The 22,706-nt window shown below is 37.8% G+C and overlaps 1 protein-coding gene across 3 annotated transcripts in view; it reads left to right on the forward strand.

Moving 5' to 3' along the window:
• Window positions 1-22,706, forward strand: part of AKAP6 (A-kinase anchoring protein 6) — a 564,294-nt gene that overhangs the window by 179,783 nt on the left and 361,805 nt on the right. The window contains exon 1 of one of the 3 annotated variants that reach the window (XM_046008965.1): window positions 22,449-22,549. The exons of the other annotated variants lie outside the window; for them this stretch is intronic. The gene's annotated coding sequence lies outside the window, so the exon portion shown is untranslated. Of the gene's footprint in view, window positions 1-22,448; window positions 22,550-22,706 lie in introns of those variants that run through there. 3 annotated transcript variants of the gene reach the window in all.

Genomic DNA, 22,706 nt, shown 5'->3' on the forward strand with positions numbered 1-22,706 from the left:
AGCTGAAAATTCTTGGAATTTGGAAGAGATCTTAGAAGAGATATGGACATTCAGTTATAAGAAGCTCAAAGACCCCATGCAAGATCAACCCAAAGATTACTCTGAGACTTATTATAATCAGGTGTTAAAAGTCAAAACAAGGAGAGAATTTTGAAAACAGCAAGTATAAAATGACTTATCATAAGCGAAGGAAACCACAAAAGCCTATCAGTGGGGTTTTCTGCAGAAATCTTACAGGTCCAGAAGGCGTGGTATGATATAGTCAAAGTGCTGAAAGAAAACCTATCAACCAAGAATACTGTACTCATATGCCTTTAAGGCAGAACTGTCCTTCAGAAATGAAAGAGAGATAAAAACATTTCCCAGACAAACAAAAACTAAAGTGGTTCATCACCACTAGACTTGCCTTACAAGAAGTGCTAAGGGAGTACTTCAAGTTGAAATGAAAGGACACTAATAACAACATGAAAACAAAATTCACTGGTAAAGGTAAATATATAGTTAAATTCAAACAATGTGATGGTGGTGTGTAAGTCATTTTTCTCTCTAGAATAAAAGTGAATTCTATCTATTTATTTATTTAAGGATGGCCTGATTCAATTTTATTTATTTATTTGGAGGGGATTGTTTTCTTTCTTTTTTAAATTTTAAATTCAATTAGCCAATGTATGGTACATCATTGGTTTTTGATATAATGTTCAACAATTCATTAGTTGTGTATAACACCCAGTGTCTAGAATAAAACTTCAAAAAAATAATAATAATATTAAAAATAGCTATAGATAAAATAATTTGCTAATGAATAAACAGTATTAAAGATGTGAAGTGTGACATTAACAGCATAAAATGTAGGGGGAGGAGAAGTGAAAGTATAGCTTTTTGAGGAGGTTGAAGGTAAGTGCTTACCAGCTTAAAGTAGACTGTTATATTTATGAGATGTTCTATGTAACTCTTATGGTAACCACAAAGAAAAAACCTTTAGTAGTTATATAAAAGACAAGAAAGAGGAAATAAAGCATATCATTATCAAAAAAGTCATAAAGTCTTAATGCAAGACAGTAAGAGGAGAAGAAAGGAACAAAAGAACTAAGAAGCAGTCAGAAAATAATCAATGACAATAGTTTGTGACAATTATTACTTACTAACAATTATATATAAATAGAGAAAATTCTCCAACCGAAAGGCACAAAGTGGCTGAATGGCTTAAAAAAATAATAAGATCAGCAATGTGCTGCGTGCAAGAGACTCACTTTAGCTTTAAGTAACATGTAGGTAGAAAGTGAAAAGTTGGAAAAAGATACTCCATGCAAAATGGTAACCGAAAGAGAGTAGGAGTGGCTATATTTTTTTTTTAAGATTTTTTTTTATTTGTTTATTTTCAGCGTAACAGTGTTCATTGTTTTTGCACCACACCCAGTGCTCCATGCAGTATGTGCCCTCCCTATTACCCACCACCTGGTTCCTCAAACTCCCACCCTCCCCCCGCCCGCCCCTTCAAAACCCTCTGTTTTTCAGAGTCCATAGTCTCTCATGGTTCATCTCCCCTTCCAGCTTCCCTCAACTCCCTCTCCTCTCCATCTCCCCATGTCCTCCATGTTCTTTGTTATGCTCCACAAATAAGTGAGACCATATGATACTTGACTCTCTCTGCTTGACTTATTTCGCTCAGCATAATCTCTTCCAGTCCCGTCCATGTTGCTACAAAAGTTGGGTATTCATCCTTTCTGATGGAGGCATAATACTCCATCATGTATATGGACCACATCTTCCTTATCCATTCATCTGTTGAAGGGCATCTTGGTTCTTTCCACAGTTTGGCGACCGTGGCCATTGCTGCAACAAACATTGGGGTACAGATGGCTCTTCTTTTCACTACATCTGTATCTGTGGGGTAAATACCCAGCAGTGCAATTGCAGGGTCATAGGGAAGCTCTATTCTTAATTTCTTGAGGAATCTCCACACTGTTCTCCAAAGTGGCTGCACTAACTTGCATTCCCACCAACAGTGTAAGAGGGTTCCCCTTTCTCCACATCCTCTCCAACACACGTTGTTTCCTGTCTTGCTAATTTTGGCCATTCTAACTGGTGTCAGGTGGTATCTCAATGTAGTTAAAACTTTGAATCTCCCTGATGGCTAGTGATGATGAACATTTTTTCATGTGTCTGATAGCCATTTGTATGTCTTCATTGGAGAAATGTCTGTTCATATCTTCTGCCCATTTTTTGATATGATTATCTGTTTTGTGTGTGTTGAGTTTGAGGAGTTCTTTATAGATCCTGGATATCAAGCTTTTGTCTGTACTGTCATTTGCAAATATCTTCTCCCATTCTGTGGGTTGCCTTTTTGTTTTTTTGACTGTTTCCTTTGCTGTGCAGAAGCTTTTGATCTTGATGAAGTCCCAAAAGTTCATTTTCGCTTTTGTTTCTTTTGCCTTTGGAGACATATCTTGAAAGAAGTTGCTGTGGCTGATATCGAAGAGGTTACTGCCTATGTTCTCCTCTAGGATTCTGATAGATTCCTGTCTCACGTTGAGGTCTTTTATCCATTTCGAGTTTATCTTTGTGTACGGTGTAAGAGAATGGTCGAGTTTCATTCTTCTACATATCGCTGTCCAGTTTTCCCAGCACCATTTATTGAAGAGACTGTCTTTTTTCCATTGAATATTTTTTCCTGTTTTGTCGAAGATTATTTGACCATAGAGTTGAGGGTCCTTATCTGGGCTCTCCACTCTGTTCCACTGTCAATGTGTCTGTTTTTATGCCAGTACCACGCTGTCTTGGTGATCACAGCTTTGTAGTAAAGCTTGAAATCGGGTAACGTGATGCCGCCAGTTTTGTTTTTGTTTTTCAACATTTCCTTAGCAATTTGGGGTCTCTTCTGATTCCATACAAATTTTAGGATTATTTGCTCCAGCTCTTTGAAAAATATCGGTGGAATTTTGATCGGAATGGCATTAAAAGTATAGATTGCTCTAGGCAGTATAGACATTTTAACAATGTTTATTCTTCCAATCCAAGAGCATGGAACGGTCTTCCATCTTTTTGTGTCTTCTTCAATTTCTTTCATGAGTGTTCTGTAGTTCCTCGAGTACAGGTCCTTTACCTCTTTGGTTAGGTTTATTCCCAGGTATCTTATGGTTCTTGGTGCTATAGTAAATGGAATCGATTCTCTAATTTCCCTTTCTGTATTTTCATTGTTAGTGTATAAGAAAGCCACTGATTTCTGTACATTGACTTTGTATCCTGCCACGTTACTGAATTGCTGTATGAGTTCTAGTAGTTTGGGGGTGGAGTCTTTGGGGTTTTCCATATAAAGAATCATGTCATCTGCGAAGAGAGAGAGTTTGACTTTTTCCTTGCCAATTTGGATACCTTTGATTTCTCTTTGTTGTCTGATTGCCGTTGCTAGGACTTCTAATACTATGTTGAACAAGAGTGGTGAGAGTGGGCATCCTTGTCATGTTCCTGATCTCAATGGGAAGGCTGCAGGCTTTTTCCCATTGAGGATGATATTTTCTGTGGGTCTTTCATAGATAGATTTTATGAAGTTCAGGAATATTCCCTCTATCCCTATACTTTGAAGCGTTTTCATCAGGAATGGATGCTGGATTTTGTCAAATGCTTTTTCTGCATCAATTGAGAGGACCATGTGGTTCTTCTCTCTTCTCTTATTGATTTGTTCTATCACATTGATTGATTTGCGAATGTTGAACCAACCTTGTAACCCAGAGATGAATCCCACCTGGTCATGGTGGATAATCTTTTTAATGTGCTGCTGGATCCTGTTTGCTAGGATCTTGTTGAGAATCTTAGCATCCATATTCATCAGTGATATTGGTCTGAAATTCTCGTTTTTGGTAGGGTCTTTGCCTAGTTTGGGGATCAAGGTAATGCTGGCTTCATAAAAAGAGTCTGGAAGTTTTCCTTCTGCTTCAGTTTTTTGGAACAGCTTCAGGAGAATTGGTGTTATTTCTTCTTTGAAAGTTTAGTAGAATTCCCCAGGGAATCCGTCAGGTCCTGGGCTCTTGTTTTTTGGGAGGTTTTTGATCACTGCTTCAATCTCATTACTAGATATCGGTCTATTCAGGTTGTCAGTTTCTTCCTGGTTCAATTTTGGGAGTTTATAGTTTTCCAGGAATGCATCCATTTCATCTAGGTTGCTTAGCTTATTGGCATATAACTGTTGGTAATAATTTCTGATGATTGTTTCTATTTCCTTGGTGTTAGTTGTGATCTCTCCCTTTTCATTCATAATTTTATTAATTTGGGCTTTCTCTCTTTTCTTTTGGATTAGTGTGGCCAATGGTTTATCGATCTTATTGATTCTTTCAAAAAACCAGCTTATAGTTTCATTGATATGTTCTACTGTATCTCTGGTTTCTACCTCATTGATCTCTGCTCTAATCTTGATTATTTCCCTTCTTGCGTGTGGAGTTGGTTTGATTTGTTGTTGATTCTCCAGTTCTTTCTTTAAGGTGTAGAGACAGCTGGTGTATTCTGGATTTTTCAGTTTTTTTGAGGGAGGCTTGGATGGCTATGTATTTCCCCCTTAGAACTGCCTTTGCTATATCCCATAGGTTTTGGACCGAAGTGTCTTCATTCTCATTGGTTTCCATGAATTGTTTAAGTTCATCTTTGATCTCCTGGTTGATCCAAGCATTCTTAAGCAAGGTGGTCTTTAGCTTCCAGGTGTTTGAGTTCCTTCTGAATTTTTCCTTGTGATTGAGTTCCAGTTTCAAAGCATTGTGATCTGAGAATATGCAGGGAATAATGTCAGTCTTTTGGTATTGGTTGAGTCCTGCTTTGTGACCCAGTATGTGGTCTATTCTGGAGAAGATTCCATCTGCACTGGAGAAGAATGAGTATTCTGTTGTTTTAGGGTGGAATGTTCTGTATATGTCTATGAGGTCCATCTGGTCCAATGTTTCATTCAATGCTCTTATTTCTTTATTAATTTTCTGTTTCAATGATCTGTCTATTTCTGAGAGAGGCATATTAAGATCTCCTACTATTATTGTATTCATATCAATATGACTCTTTATCTTGATTAATAGTTTTCTTATGTAATTGGGTTCTCCCATATTGGGGGCATAGATATTATAATTGTTAGATCATCTTGGTGGATAGTCTCTTTAAGAATTATGTAGTGTCCTTCTGTATCTCTGACTACAGTCTTTAGTTTAAAATCTAATTTATCTGATATGAGAATCGCTACCCCAGCCTTCTTTTGAGGCCCATTGACATGAAAGATGCTTTTCCATCCCTTCACTTTCAGTCTGGGTGTATCCTTAGGTTCAAAATGGGTCTCTTGTAGACAACATATGGATGGGTCCTGTCGTTTTATCCAATCTGCAACCCTGTGTCGTTTTATGGGTGCATTTAGGCCATTCACATTGAGAGTGATTATTGAGAGATAGGTTTTTATTGACATCGTGTTACCTTTGAAGTCTTTCTGTTTGTAGATTGTTTCTATATTTCTGTTCAATGATATTCTTGGGATTTTTTCTCTTTTATAGGACCCCCCTTAATATTTCCTGCAGTGTCGGCTTGGTGGTTGCATAGTCTTTTAAGCCTTGCTGGTCTTGGAAACTCTTTATCTCTCCATCCATTTTAAATGTCAGTCTTGCTGGATAGAGTATTCTTGGCTGCATGTTCTTCTCATTTAGTACTCTGAATATATTTTGCCAGCCCTCCCTGGCTTGCCAAGTCTCTGTGGACAGGTCTGACGTTATTTTAATGGGCTTTCCTCTGTATGTAAGGAGCTTCATTGTCTTAGCTGCTTTTAAGAGGGTCTCTCTTGAAACATAATTCCTCATTTTAACTATAAGGTGTCACGAGGACTTTCGAGAATCTAAAATCTTGGGGGGAAATCTCTCTGCCTCTAGTACATGAACGTTGTTTCCATTTGTGAGATTGGGAAAATTTTCATAGACAACTTTTTCCACTATATCTTCTAGACTTCTTTCTTTTTCCTCCCCTTCAGGGATTCCAATAATTCTGACGTTGGAACGTTTCATGGCATCATTTATTTCCCTGATTCTGTTTTCGTGGCTTCTGAGCTGTTTGTTCCAGGCTTCCTCCTGATCCTTTCTATCTGTTTGTCCTCCAGATCACTAATTCTATCTTCTGTTTCAGTTACCCTAGCTTTTAGAGAATTTATATTAGATTGGAACTCATTGAGAGCATTTTGAACATCATCCCTGGTGGCTTTGAGTTCTGCCCTAACATTGTGAACATCATCCCTGGTGGCTTTCAGTTCCGTTTCAGTTTTGAAACGGAATTTCAAAAATTCCATTTTGGTCATCCATGGCTTTCTCCAACCTAGCTATTGCCTGGATAATTGTTAGTCTGAATTCCTTTTCCGACATATTGTCTATGTCGATAGCCATTAGCTCTGTTGCAGAAGGGCCATCCTCTGTATTTTTCTTCTGTTGGGTATTCCTCCTCCCAGTCATTTTGGTGAGAGATGACTGAACAGATGCAGCTGGATTTATCGATTGTGGTGCAGTCAAGGTGCACCCTGAAACGCTTCTGTGCAATCAGGGTTCCCCACCCAAATGAGAGAAAAAAGAAAAGAAAAAGAAATAGAGAAGAAGAAAGAAAAAAAAAAGGAAAAGAAAAAAGGAAAAAAAAGAGAGAGAGAGAGACAGGGAAAAAAGGGAAGATAAAAGGGAAGGCTTAGCCCAAATGGGCCCCAAGGTAAGATTTATGAAGTATACAAACAAAAACAGACAAACAAAAAGACTGCCACTGGCGTCTTCTGCTCCTGTAGAGATCCAGACATGTATAATTCTGATCTCAGGCTGATTTCATGGGTGGTTGGAGTTCTTTGGTAGGTAATCAGCTCACTTTAGGGTACAGGTTGAAACGGCGCTTCCTCCTACTTCCCCGCCATCTTGACTCCCCGGAGTGGCTATATTTATATCAGATAATATTGACTTTCAGTCAAAATCTGTCACAGGAGATAAAGATCATCTCTCTATAGTGATAAAGGACTCAATTCATCAAGCAGATATAACAATTGTAAATAAATACATACCCAACATTGGATATAGTAATAGTAGGAGACTGAGGTACTCCACTTTCAACATTGGATAGACCATCTAGACAGAAAATTAATAAGGAAACAGCAGACCTGGATAATACTAGGGACCAAAGGAGTTTAATACATATACAGAACGTTCCATATAGTAGCACTAGAATACACTTTCTTCTCAAATGCACACAGAACCTTCTCCAGGATGGATCATGCAAGGGCTGCAAACCAAGCCTTAACTAATTTGAGAAGATCAAAATTGTATCTAGTATCTTTTCCAACCACAGTGGTATAAAAATAGAAATCATTAGCAGGAGGTGAGCTGAGAAATTCACAAAATATGTGGAAGTTAAACAACATATTCCTGAGCAACCAGTGGGTCAAATTTCAGAAATCAAAAAGGAAATCAAGAAAGTATCTTGAGACAAATGAAAATATGTGGGATGCAGCAAAAGCAGTTCTAAGAGGAAAGCTTATAGTAATAAATGACTACATTGAGAAACAGGATCTCAAAAAAAAAAAAAATAGCTTAACTTTATACCTCAAGGAATTAGGAAAAGAACAAATGTAGCCCCAAATTAGCAGAAGGAAGGAAATAATAAAGACTTAAACAGAAATATATGAAATAGAGACTAGAATGACAATAGACAATAGAAAATAAAAGTCAGTTTTTGAAAAGATAACAAAATGGGGAAAACTTTAGCTAGACTAACTGAAAAGAGAGAGAGGAAGAGAGAGCAAGGACTCAAAATCAGAAATGGAAGAGGAGGAATTGCAACCAATGCTACAGGAATACAAAGTATCATAAGAGGCTACCCTACCATGAGACTATTATGCAAATGAATTGGATAACCTAGAAGAAATGGATAAATTCCTAGAAACATACAACCTACCAAACTGAATCAAGAAACACAGAAAACTTGAGCAGACCAGTAATGACTTAGGAGATTGAAGCAATAATCAAAAACTTCTCAACAAAAAAAATTCTGGGACCAGATGGCTTCAATGGTGAATTCTACTAAACATCTAATGAAGAATAACATCAATTCTCAAATGCTTCTTTAAAAAAATGGAAGATGAGGGAGCACTTCCCAGATTCATTTAATGAGGCCAGTATTACCCTGATACTAATGCCAGATAAGGACACTACAGGAAAAGAAAACTTAAGCCCAATATCCCTGATGAGTGTAGATGCAAAAACAGACACATAAACTATGCAGAATAGAATAGAGTGCTTAGAAATAAAACCGTGTGCATATAGTCAACTAATATTTGACCAGGAATCCAAGAATATTTCATGGGGGGAAAGATAGTCTTTGCAAAATATGGTTTGGGAGAAAATATTTGCAAACTATGTATCAAATAAGGAGTTAATATTCAAAATATGTAAGGAATGCGTACAACTGAACAGTAAGCAAACAAATAAAAGTAGGCAGAGGACTTGACTATACATCTTTTCCAAAGAAGATAGGGTACGCCTGGGTGGCGTATTGAGCATCAGGACTCCTGTTTCTGAATCAGGTCATGATCTCAGGGTCATGAGATTGAGCCCCGTGTTGGGCTTGCTGCTTAGTGCAGTCTGCTTATCCCTCCCCTTTTGCCCCCCACTATTTCTCTCTCATAAATAAATGAATAAAGTTAAGAAAAAGAAAAGATAGGGATTTCATTTCCTTTGGATATATACCCAAAAGTGAGATTGCTGAATCATATGGTAGTTCTACTTTTAATTTTTTTATAGTTTTAATTTTTTTGTTTAAGTAATCTCTACACCCACTGTGGGGCTCAAACTCACAATACAAAGATCAAGAGTCACATGCTCCTCTGACTAAGCCAGCCAGTTAACCCTATTTCTAATTTTTGAGAAACCTCCATTCTGTTTTCCATTGTAGCTGCACCAGTTTTTACAATCCCACCAACAGTATACATGGTCTTCCAAAAATCACTGCCTTGAGGATATATCTGAACCCCCATATTTGTTGCAGCATTATTCACTGTAGCCACAACATGGGAAAAAACCTAAATGTTCATCAACAGGTGAATGAGTAAAGAAAATGTGGTATGTGTATAATACATCCATAAAAAGGAAGGGAATTCTGCCATTTGTGACAACATGGATGGACCTTATAGGTGAAATGAAGTGAGTCAGACGGAAAAGACAATTCCCATACAATATCACTCATATATGAAATCTAAAATAAAGCCAAATTCATAGAAACAAAGTAGAATGGCGGTTGCTATGGGCTAAAGCTAGGGAAAATGAGGAGATGTTGGTCAGAGGGTACAAACTTCTACTTACTTGGTGAATAAGCTCTGGGGAGCTAATGTACCGCTCGCTTAGTGACTATAGTTAACAATATCATACACTTAAAAGTTACTAAGAGAGTAAATCTTAAATGTTCTTACCACATACAAAAAAGGGTAATTATATAAGCTGATGGATATGTCAACTAACCTTATTGTGGTAATCATTTCATAATATAGTATCAAATCAGCATATATACCTTCAGCATACACAAAGTCTCATGTCAGTTATATCTCAGTGAAGCTGGGGAAATGAAAGAACAAAAGGAAAGACTTACTTTTTATATTCAAGGTCAATTTTCTCTAGCCCATTTCTCCTTATAGTTCAACTGAGAATTAAGTGTGCATCAAGGAAGCTGCTTGTTCTTCCTTTCCTGGACCTGAAGTTCCAGGAGGTAGAGGGTCGACAAGTGTTGACTAACTTGTTTTCCAGCCTACCCAGGAAAGTGTCAAACAAAGTGAGATGCTCATTACATACATTTTTTTCTTAAGCCGTTGTGTACATAAAACTGTCAGGCTGATATATTCTTCTAACTCCTTATAAATCTGTCTAAATCTGTTTTCTTTTTAATTTGCATATTATTTTGCACATTATGGTAGAAGAAGAAAACTATATTCTGTCAGCTGTTTGTTTTTACATTATGTTTAAAAAGTGAAATAAAGGGGCGCCTGGGTGGCTCAGTGGGTTAAGCTGCTGCCTTCGGCTCAGGTCATGGTCTCAGGGTCCTGGGATCGAGTCCCGCATCGGGCTCTCTGCTCAGCAGGGAGCCTGCTTCCCTCTCTCTCTCTCTCTCTCTCTCTCTCTGCCTGCCTCTCTGCCCACTTGTGATCTCTCTCTGCCAAATAAATAAATAAAATCTTAAAAAAAAAAAGTGAAATAAATAAAACTCACCTTTTAGATTCCAGCTTAATTAAAGGGCCATTCCAAATGCTCTTATTTTAAAAATTGAGTCAGCTGTGTGTTAATAAAATATTCTGGATTGTTCGTTTTCAGGCATAAGTCATTTTTTACTGAAGAAACTCATTCAAAGGACCTTGAGTATCCAAATCAGTGTTTGAGTCATACAGAACTATGGACAATGACAGGATCAGGGCAAAGGCCACCGTGAATAGAAGCTATGACAAGCAGAATTAGTCTGAGGTTCATTTGTATTTGGCTGCAGATGACTAAGTAAGACCCAAAGTAGCTGTGCCATGTGATGTCTGATAGGACTCTGAGGCATTAATTGAAAAATTATAAATGGATGATTTCTAGAGTCTACTGGAGAAAGACCAGTGGTTTCTGAGTGTGTCACATCAGTTGTGACTGTTGTTAACAAAGAAAGATATAAAAGATAAGAAGCTTAGGACACACCTTTCAAGCATCTGCATTGCTTTTGGACGAAAGCAAGGTGCTTCTGCGCAGGCATGGATGATAGAGCTTATCGCAGACTTGATCTAAGTCAGGTCAGAAGTGAAAGGCCTGGAAATGATGACCTGTCTGGGAACCTGCTGCTCCTTTCCTTCTACACCACCACTAGACTTGGTTAGTGGTGAGTGATGAAATCAAATGGCTGGAGGGTTTAGCTTTTTGCTTAGACTTCAGTGCTCTCATGGCAGAGAGGAGAGTGTATGGGTTAGTCTGTTAGAATGTTTAGCATTTTGCCCTTTGTACTCCTGTGATTTAGAGGGGTGCCCTAAATTAAATAAAAACAAAACTTTTTTTTCTGTCTTTGCTGAAAGGAAGAGGCTTCTAGCAATATTTAGTTTGTAACTAATTTTCTAGAGTTGATGAAGGGTCTGCTGGGTTCTTTTTAGAGGCTTTTAAGTCATTAGCCCTTACTTAGCATTTTATGTTATTGCTATTTATTTCATTAAGCAAGAGACTAAATAATTTGTTAGGAAAAAGGCAAAAATTCAATGGAAGTGAATTTGTGCTTAAGCTAGTCTATACCCCATCCTTTTATCATCTACCAGAATACAGAGCACAAAAATATTTATGAGCTTTATACTTTTCACTAGAAAATATGTGTTTTATTTTTCTTTGAAAGTCCATGATATATAACTTTTATCCTAGGAATTATTTCTAAAAGTGCTAATTCATGTCAGAACATGTTGTATTTTATCATTCACTCACCTTCAATTTAGATGGCTGGTTGGGCAGAAATGTTTGACAGTATTTAATGAATGGGATGCATCTTAAGCAAAACCATTGTAATATATTTGAAAAGATAGATTCTGCCCTGCTGAAAGTGTTTCTTTGAAAAGCATAGTACCAGACCTTTAATTATTCTTTCTGTAATAAAGGACATTCAGAGGAAAGATCTCTGATCACATCAGATCTTTAGATATTAAGAGCCTTTGCCATCCCCCATTAGTATTTTTTAATCTGACATCAGAATCTTGTAAAGAAAATCCCTTTTGTGTGTCTGGGAGGTTAGGGTGAGTAGGAAATAATAGTGAAAAGGAAATAATGCTTTTGAAAATCCTTGTCTTTATAAGCGTTCATCCCCTGTAAAATGCGTTCTGTTTATGGAAGAACAGCAGTATGGGTAGTTATTTGATGTGTTCTCATGTTGCAGCATGAACAGCAAAAACAAATGTAATATTTGTTTTGAAAGATTTGGCTTAAATTCATTATTTGGTATTTTACTGTGGTTCAGTCATCATCAAAAATAAAAGTCATTCTCTTCAGAATATATCTGCTTGTGGAACAAATAATAAAATAATCTCACCTTCAACTTGATCACTAATCACCTGTGACTTTTATCATGAGATCACATTTAGTTCTAGGAAGTAGCTCTTTCTTAAAGGGATTATTTGAATGAAAAACCTTATTGAACTGAGTCATAGTAAGCACTTTGTGTTAAAAACTATGGTGTTTTAAGAGATGGGTAGGCACAATTTTAAATTTAGTATTTTAATGAAGTGCCCCACCCAATCTTGTGACATTCTCTACCCAAAATACAAAAACTAATAATTTTCATAGTCAAAAAACTTTGGGAATTAATGCACCCCTATGTAGAGATGCTCAGTATACTTGAAAGTATTAAAGCCCCGTCCTGCAATGAAGAAACTGTTTTATGTTTTAATCTAGATATTTTTAAGTGTTACTTTTGCACACAAATAGTTAAGAGTCAAGTAGTTCTGAGTTTAAGACAAACAGCACTCTCCAGGCCCTCTTATTTTCTGTGTCCTGTTCTCCAGAGGCAACCACTCTTCATCTTTTAACTGATTTTTTTAGTACCAACCTCCGTCTACAAATGATAGAATGGTATGGCTACTTCCCGACTTATGTCTTTTTTAGATGTAAGTATAGTTAACGTATAGTGTTATAGTACTTTCAGATGTACAATATAATGATTCAACAATTCTGTATATTTCTCGGTGCTCATCAAGATAAGTGTACTCTTAATTCCCTTTATCTATTTCACCTATCCCCCCACCCACTTTCTCTCTGGCAAACCACCTGTTTGTTCTCTGTATTTGAGAGCGTGCTTTCAGTGGTGCCCAAGTGGCTCAGTCAGTTAAACCTCTGACTCTTGGTTTCGGCTTAGGTCATGATCTCAGGGTTGAATTTGAACCTGAAGTCAGTCTCTCTCTCTCTCACTCTACCCCTTCCTGTGCCTCTCTCTTAAAAAAAAAAAAAAAAGTCTCCATTTTTTCTGTTTCTTCATTTGTTTTATTTCTTAAATCCCACATGTGAGTGAAATCTTATGGTACTTGTCTTTCTCTGACTGAGTTATTTCATGTAGCATTATACCCTCTAGGTTCATCCATGTTATTGCAGATGGCAAGATTTGGTTCTTTTTTATGGCTGAGTAATATTCCATTACACACACAGGCATGTGCAGACACACACACGCACACACACACACACACACACACTGCAGTTCTTTATCTATTCATCTGTTATTGAATACTTGGGTTACTTTTATGTCTTGGCTATTGTAGATAATGCTGCAGTGAATGGGGGTGCATATATCTTTTTGAATTAATGTTTTTGTTTTCTTTGGGTAACTACCCAGTGGTAGAATTACTGGATCATATGATGATTATATTTTTAATTTAACCTCTATATTGTTTTCCACAGTGACTGCTCCAGTTTGTATTCCCACGAAGAGTGCATGAAGGTTCCTTTGTATCTACATCCTTATCTTTGTATCTTTTGTATCTTTGTATCTACATCCTCACCAACACTTGTTATTTCTTGTGTTTTTTAAATTTTAGCCATTGTGATGGGTGTGAGATGACATCTCATTGTGGTTTTTTTTTTGCATTTCCATGATAATTAGTGATGTTGAGCATCTGTGTGTCTTCTTTGCAAGGATGTCTATTCAGGTCCTCTCCCTAGTTTTTAATTGGATTATTTGATTTTTTTTGGTGTTGAGTTATATTAAGTTCTTAATATGTTTTGGATGTTAGCTCCTTATCAGACATATCATTTGCAGATATAGTCTCCTACTGGTGAGGATACCATTTTGTTTGTTGATGGTTTCCTTTGATGTACAAAACCTTTTTATTTCAGTGTAGTCCCAGTAGTTTATTTTTGTTTCTCTTGGTTTCTCTTTGGTTTCTCTTGTTTCTCTTGTTTTTCTAGGTGAACATACCTAGAAAAATGTTTCTATGGCTGGTGTCAGAGAAATTACTGCCTGTGTTTTTTGCTAGAAAGTATATAACTTTAGGTCTCACATTTAGGTCTTTAATCCATTTTGAGTTTATTTTTGTGTTTGGTGTAAGAAAGTGACTTCATTCTTCTGTATGTGATTATCCAGTTTTCCCAACACCACTTGTTAAAGAGACTGCCTTTTCCTCATTGTATATTCTTATTTGCATTGTTGTATATTGTCCATAAAAAGTATGGGTTTACTTCTGTACTTTCTCTATGCTGTGCCAGAACCATGCTGTTTTGATTACTACAGCTTTTTAGTGTATTTTGAAATTTGAGATTGTGATACCTCCAGCTTTATTCTTCTTTCTTAAGATTGCTTTAGCTATTTAAGGTCTTTCGCAGTTCCATACAAATGTATTTTTTCTCATTATTATCTGTTGACTTCCCATTTTGAAAGATGAGAATTTATTTAGTCTGCTCCTAACCTGTCTCTCCCTCTATCACTCTCTCACAAGCGGTCACATGTGAGAATACACTTAAAATTCTGACCCTCTCATTCTTCCTGTAAAATTATATTGTGATTTGAATTACATCAACATTTTGAGTTTATATTATTAAGATTATATAAATGTGATTTTTTTTTAGTTAAACCACATAGAGTAATATGAATGATTCCTGTTCTATTTTTGTACACTTTATAATATTTTTCTGGAGTTTATAATTATTATTTGCTTAGCTTTCTGTGTTTATCTCTACTTCAACCCTCACTCCTCTGCCAGTTGAATAAATCCCTTCTAGGTATGAATGTTTATTTACATCAGGTTTTCTCTCAGTGTTGCTTGTTTGATCAGTCTTTCTGAGAGTCTTCTGACCTGTTCCATTCTGGACTGGATGCTTTCCTTATCTGGTACACAGCTGCCATCCTGAGATTTCCTTTCTTCATCACACCCCATGTTGATTGTTGTCTCCTGCTTCCCATTACTTCCACTTTCTTGGTTTCCTTTGTTTTGGTTGCGTATGTAGAGAGACTTCCATATCTTTTGAGAAAAATGTGCGGGAGGTTGCTTTTTGTGAACTTAAATATCTGAAAATATCTTTATTCTAGCCTCACTTTGGACTGTTCATCAATCTCTATTTTTGGTATACAGTTCTATTCTATAATTCTTAACTTCTTTTGCTTGAGGTAAGCTCTACAACCAAAGTGACCCCGAGATCAAGAGTCATATATTCTACTGACTGAGTCAGCCAAGTGCTCCTCTATGCTATCATTCTTTTTCCTTCTAAGGAGAACAGTTATCTTCTAGCTTCCAATGTTGCTGCAAGAAACACACTCCTGTGTGTCTCCTCCATTTTCAGTACTTTACTTCTGGCACTTGTGATCACTAAATGTGTGGTGGTTTTTACCACACTGAACAATTCTATGGTAACTGCTGGGTATCCTATAATTTAACTCAATTCTGACATTATCTACCTGAAAATAGTGTCAGATACCACAGGTTAAGGGCTCATTTCCGCAAGACTGTCTCCCTTCACCCACTCCAGATGTCCCTTGCAAGTCCATGTTGTTACCAGTGTTTCTGACCAGCTATAACTCAACCCTCTCCTCAGGCTCCTACCACCCACTCCAGAGGTTTGATTAGTTTCCTAGAGCTAGTCACAGAATGCAGGAAAACAGTTTACTTACTAAATTACCAGTTTAATACAAAAGATATTAAAGAAGGGGCACCTGAGTGGCTCAGTTGGTTAAGCATCTGCCTTTAGCTCAGGTCATGATCCTTGAGGCCCCCCGGGATCAACCATTGGACTCCCTGCTGAGCAGGGAGCTTCTCCCCCTGCCTCTCACCCGGCTCGTGTTCTCTGTCACTCTCTCAAATAAATAAAATCACTAAAAAATAATAAATAAATATATTAAAAGATATAAATGAACAGCCAGATGAAGAGATACATAGGGTGAGGTCCCAAGAGGAGCTTCTGTGCCCGTGGATGTGTTTTTGTTCACCAATCTGATGGCTCTCTGAACCCCATCCTTTTGGGTTTTTATGGCAGCTTCATTACATAGGAATTACTGATGAAATTACTGATCATTAGTGAGTGATTCAACTTCCAGCTCTTCTTTCCTAGATTGAGGGCTGGAACTGAAAGTGCTAACCCTTTAATCATGGTTGGTTCCTCTGGCAAGCAGCCCCATCCTCAAGGGCTTTCCCAAAGTCCCCTCATCAACAAACTCAAGTATGGTTGAAAGGGACTTCTTATGAATAACACACTCTTTTCACCTTTATGGCTCTGGTGCTATTTTGAGAACCAAGGACAAAAGGCCAACTGCTGTAACAAAAGATGCTCCCGTTGCTTTGTGCTTAGGAAATTTCAAGTCTTAGGAGCTCTCTGCCAGAAATGAGGACGTAGACCAAAAATATATTTCTTATTATAAATCACAATATCAGAGTTGCTGTTGAGAAATCCAAAGCAATCTAATTTATGATTCTTTGTATATGCTTCTACCTATAAACCAATTTTCATTTTCCCTAATATTCTGAGATTCCAAATAGAGTGACTTAGTGTTTCTCTATTTTCATATACTAGATGGGTCTTTTTAATCTAGAAACTCATGCCCTTCTATTTCTTAAAATATTTCACTGATAATTTTTTCCTTTCTCTTTCCTTTTGCATTCAGGAACTCCTGCTCTCCAAATGTTGAGCCTCCTAGACTGGTTGCTACTTATCTTACCTATTCTTTACCAATTTCTGTCTATTTATCTTTTTGCTTTACTTTCTGAGATTTTCTCAACTTTATTTTGAGCCATTGTATTGAAATTTCCCTTTTTGCTATCATGTTTTCATTTTTCCAAAGTTCTTTTTTGTCCCAAAAAATATTTCTTTAAAAAGAATTCTATTCTTGTTTGATGGGTATAGTATCTTATCTCTGTTAATCTTCTTTTAATACTTTTTAAAAGAGATTTTATTTATTTATTTGAGAGAGAGCACAGATGGAGAGTGAGAGGGCGAAACAGACTCTTCTTTGAGCAAAGAACCCAATGTGGGGCTCCATCCCAGGATCCGGGGATCATGACCTGTGCTGAAGGCAGACGTTTAACCAACTGAGCCACCCAGATGCCCCTTATCTTTGTAATCTTTCTTTTTCAGTCAAGTCATCTTCTCCTTGCATGATGTGTTTCCTCCAGGTTGGGGTTTTTTTGTTGCTTATTTTGGGCCTGTTATCCATTCTAGAGCTTTCCCTAAATCTATGCTAATCCTTGAGTGCCTGATCATATTTAGAAGTAGGAGAATAGAATGCTGAATGAATGCTCTGCATATTTGGACAGGCATGTTGACTGTGAATGTTACTGTAGGGTGATCTAGATGTGCTAGTTTTATTATCTCTTCTTCTTGGACTGATCAGATATCTTAGAGAGGGGATCTCTAGTCTCTTGACTGGAGGGTAAAGGATTTGGAGAATCAAGTTGGGAGAGGAGACTGCCGGGAAAGCAGGTATCAGCACTCAGAATGATATGTTAACTCACTTCACCATTTTCAAGGTACTTCTGTCTTCAACTGATCACTGTCCCCAAGTCCAGAGATCTTTTGATTGATTGTTTTTGGAGAATAAATCTCCAGTCTTCTGCCAGAATTGGGGGTGGGAGCAACAACCCAGCAACACAAAGTATTTTTAAACATTGTTCAAATGTTTAAACATTGTTCAATCAAAATTAATCTCAATGTGTTATTGCCCCTTCACCCAGAGTTAGGCCCAACTCAAGGTAAAGGGCACAGTCCTCTAAGGCTGCCAAGTATGCCCAAGACTTCTGATACCAGTGGCAAGTTCAGGGGTCCTTGGGGCTATCCTTACTTCAAACCAGCTGATTATAAATTTGGGGGTTCTCATAGACTCCTTCAGATTTGATAATTTGAAAGATAAACTCAACAGAACTTAGGAGAGTACTATACTTGTGATTTTAGTTTTATTATAGCAAAATAATCCAAATCAGAACCAGCCAAAGGAGGAAACATATTGGGTGGAATCTGGGACTGAGAAGATTCCAACCACAAAATGTCCACATCCTCAGGGATGCATTGCCCTCTTGTCATTAATGTGTGACAATACTCATGAAGTACTGCCAACTTGGGAAATTTGCTTGAGCGTCAATGTCCATAGTTTTTACTGGGGCTTCCTTATTTAGGTATGATTGGTTACATGTTTGCCCAGGGGGTTGCTTAAAGACCAAGCCCTCTAATCACCTGGTGGGTCTTTCTGTCTGGCTAGTCCCCATCATGAATCACCTTGTTAGCATAAACTATCAGGAGTGGTCTGAGGGGCCCACAATAAATAGCAAAAATACTCCTGTCATTCTGGAAATTCCAAGGTATAGAGGTTACCTTCTAGAAGTCAGGGCAAAGGTCAGACTTTTCTTTTCGGGAAGTTCATTATTTACAGTCTTCCATCTCCATTTCCAGAGGTGCCTGATTCTACCAATTCCAAAATGCTTTAAAGATTCTGAGGTAAAATCAGGTTGGTTCTTTGTTCTCTGCTCTGCTGGTTTAGGATTTAGCCTTTTTTTTTTTTTTTTTAAAGATTTTATTCATTCAAGAGAGCACGAGTGGGGGAAGTAGGGAGGAGGGAGAGGGGTGAATGGAGATGGGGAGGGGGAGAAGCTAACTCCCTGGTGAGCAGGGCCTAGATCCCAGGCCCTGGAGGTCGTTACCTGAGTTGATCTCAGCTGCTTAACCAAAGAGCCACCCAGGTGTCCCTGGATTTAGCTTTCTTAAGTCAGCTAAGGTATTTATCACTTACTCATCAAAATAATTTTTGGTTTCCAGGGGCACCTGGGTGGCTCAGTGGGTTAAGCCTCTGCCTTCGGCTCAGGTCATGATCTCAGGGTCCTGGGATCGAGCCCCACATCGGGCTCTCTGCTCAGCGGGGAGCCTGCTTCCTCCTCTCTCTCTGCCTGCCTCTCTGCTTACTCCTGATCTCTCTCTGTCAAATAAATAAATCTTTAAAAAAAAAATTTTTTTTTGGTTTCCAAAACTGTTTTTCCTCCCATTTTTGAGTGTTTATATTAAAAAAAGAAAAATTGCCAAATAAAAAACCCCTCTGCAGGGGTGTTAGTGTATTTCTAGAGGAAGCAAAATTAGATACATATATTCAGTTTTCTATCTCTATCCAGAAGTCACCTGACACTTTCAATTTATTTGTCAGTAGCAACTTTTTGTAGGATACCTATTAGCACCAGGTTAATAAACACTGAGTTAGCAAACACTTGTGTATTGCTTCATTAATACAGACTAATTATTTATTTTTTATTTATTTATAATTTATTATTATACATTATTTATTTATAAATTAATACAACTAATTTAGGCTTCAGAAACTTTAAAGATAAATAGGGTTTAGGGCTCATTTCCTTTCTACTTTACATAAAGAGGTCACAAAAGATAAATAGCTTCTTATCACTTATTGACTGGGGATGAAAATAGAGGAACAGAAGAGAACCTTTAACTTCAACATTATCTATTTTTACAGTGTTTGAATTAATATATATTAGTTTTTAATTAATTTAAAAATAATTTTAGAACAGGAAAAAAGTAACAACATTTCATAAAATAATCCCTAAAAATTTTCCATTTTAAATCTATGGTACTAGGGTTAATGGAGAACTAAAAATGGAGAATTCCTTTTATATTTAATGGAGTAGGTAGGACAGAGCACAGAACGCCTTTAATCACTGTGATCTAAAAGTCAGATTTGTAGCCTCCCCGTCCCTCTCTCTCCTTCGCTCCTCTTTTTTTTTTGACTAGAAAGAGGTTTTTAAGGTTACATTTTATAATAAATCTACTTGGAAAAGAGAATGTTGATCCTCTCATAATGCTGATTTCTCCTTTCATTTTCTTGGTAAATAAGAGTATGTGCATTGATTTTCCTGTTCCATTTTAGAATGTGACTGTAACCCTTTATCTCTTCTTTTACAATCTTTTTGGAGTTTCTGCTTCCTGTGAGATTCATTCCAAACTCCATAGTATGGCCTTTGTAGCGCTCTTTTGTCCACAACTTACCTTGGAGCCTTATCTCTTTCTGGTTCCCATCGATCACCCATTTCCTCTGATTGCTGAATTATTTGCTGACTCTCCCAACTTCTTGGTTTTGAGATGTCCACCCAGGCTGGAATTCTTTCCCCACTTACCTTCTATCCCTGTCCATCTAAATCATACCTGTTTTTACAAGTCTATCTCAAATGTTACCTTACCAGAAAATATTCCTCCTTATCTTTCCTTCATTCAGGATAAATTCCAATCTGCTGGAGACTCACAGGTTTTTTTTTGGCTCACATCCTGCTTGTGTAATAGGTGTCAGTGGGTGAGTGTGTGCGTGCGTGTGTTGGGGGGTGGGGTAGGGAGAGTTGGAGGGAGAGAAATTGTGCCTATTATAATTTCCTTGAGGGTAAACATGATGAGTCATGTAAAACCCATAAACCTTATATAAAATTGATTCTCAGTAATGTCAGTTGATTTGAAATGAATCTTGTTTCATTTTCTTTGTGTTGATAGCATTGACAAAAGCAACAATCGTGTAGATTATGGATTAGAGTTTTACAATCCATTTCCTCTCAAGACATTTTCTTGAACAACAAAAATGTAACTGGCTAATGCTTAAAGATGATTATTAGCAATAATATTACTCCCACCATTGGGGTGGGAGTAAGAAGTATGAACACTCATCATTGAGTCCAGGTCTGCACACTCATGACCATGGGCACCATTTGCAGCTGGCTGGTTGATGTAGCCAAATGGATTGAGTGACAGGAACCGACTGCTGTGGTGGGGAAAGAAAACATGGGAGGTATGGTGACTAGACCAGTCAATCTGGGTGTCTGTGCCGCAGGAGAAGGATTTGAATAATCCGGAGTGGGTGGGGGGGGAGGAGGAGAGACTAAGGAAGGAAGATGATTGATGAGAAGTGTGTTATGGCTGACAGAAGACCCTATACATTGGGTGAGGGAGTTAGTGATGATTGAAGGGAGACTGGGAGATGTCTCTGTGTGATTAGCAGGATATAATCAACCATCTGCCTGGGGATACAGCAATGCACAAAGGACATGATAAAGGGGAAAAGGAAAGGAAACATCAGTGATAACAACAAGAAAATCTTCTTGATTGCAGAAATCTGTCAGGGTCCCACTATTTACATGTCAGCCCCTCAAGTCCGCCCATCACTTGAGTCCTGCTCACAGCTATCTGCTTGCAGGCTGCTCTGTTGTGGCAGGAGGATTAGAAAGTGAGACTAATCTGGGGTTATGGTGGTGATCTCTCTAAATCCTGTTACTCCAGGTGAATGTGGAGGCCTTGGGGCCAGGAGAAGAGGGCTGGCAGGAAGAATCAGTCAGTGATTATGGAAACTTCCTTGGGAGCATCTTACAAAAACCAATCTCTCTTTTTCCCCCCAAGTAAAAATCTAACTTAACACTAGCAGGAACTCTTGGGCTCCCCTCTATAAAGAGCTTAGAGCCATTTAAAGTTTCCCCAATGTTTGACCTCATAAGAGGCCAGGGAGATACATGGGCAACAAGATTTAAAACCAGATGATGAATTAGAGCCTCATTCATCTAGGTAGGCTATGACATTTAATTCAGCAATTTATTAAACTTGCTTTTGTGTTTTTGCAGAGCCTGATTCTAAAATGCCGGAGTCAGATACTTGGGTACACCTCTTAAGTTTATTTATTTTTCCTTAATGCAATGAAAACATGGGAGCTAACCTTAGACAAAAATGAAAATATTCCAGTGGAACTTTCAAAATTCATGGTTTCTATGAATAGGTTCTGTGAATAATGATTATGAGAATGTAAAAGAAATGAAGACAGAGGAAAAAAGGACACTTAACAATGTCTAACAATTTTCTCTATCTCAGTTTTGTAACATGTGCTTTGTAGCAAGCAGATCTGTTAATTTGGCTAGAATTATGCTTAGTCTCTCACTTGTTTTGGGGGGAGTAAGCAGAGCACAGAAAGATTGAGAGATTTGGGGTTGCTTTACATGGATGGTAAAACTGCTTCTCAGACTGTACACATGATGACGTTCTTACTTGGAAAGAACAGTTTCTCCCTGAGAAAGGAGAGGGAACTTGAGTCTATTTCCTTCAGATTGGCTTTGTCAGCTGGTTATGTTAATGTAGTGCTATTCATTTATTTATAAATTTATTAATTTATTCTGCTTTAGGATTGCTCAGTTTTTAAGATACACAGTCTTGGTTCTTCTGAACCGAGACTGGATGTGCTCTGTCCACCCAGACACTCTTTTCCATAGTGATCCTTGTTTTGGCAACTGTCTCCCTTTTCTCTGCTCACTTATCACGGCTTGTTTGCAAAAGACCTAACTATAACCGCACAGGCCTGGAGATTATGCATTAGCTTCCAAATAGGGACAGCGGAGTAGCCTTCTCTTTGTAAGAGATTTAGGCTCCAGAGGGCAGATGAAGCGGTTGCCCTACAGACTCACCGGTGTCCTGCTGGCCAGGGGCTGCCCTGACCCCAGGCTTTATCTTATTTGGGCCACAGGAAGAGAACCTGAGGGGGGTGGAGAAGGAGGAGCCAGACGCTTAATCCTGAAGGACCTTTAGAGACAAAAGCATTTATAGTGAGTACATGCGACAGATTTCCAGCTTTTCTGTTCTGTTATTTAAGAGGGAAAAATCGACAAGAGAAGGGAGAAAGAGGTGGGCAGCTTTGATGACTGGGTAGCTTCATTTTTCTGTCTCCTAGCTTGGTTGAAGAACACTGTCTGATTTAAATGT

Source organism: Meles meles, chromosome 6, assembly GCF_922984935.1.
Source record: "Meles meles chromosome 6, mMelMel3.1 paternal haplotype, whole genome shotgun sequence".
NCBI lineage: Eukaryota > Metazoa > Chordata > Mammalia > Carnivora > Mustelidae > Meles > Meles meles.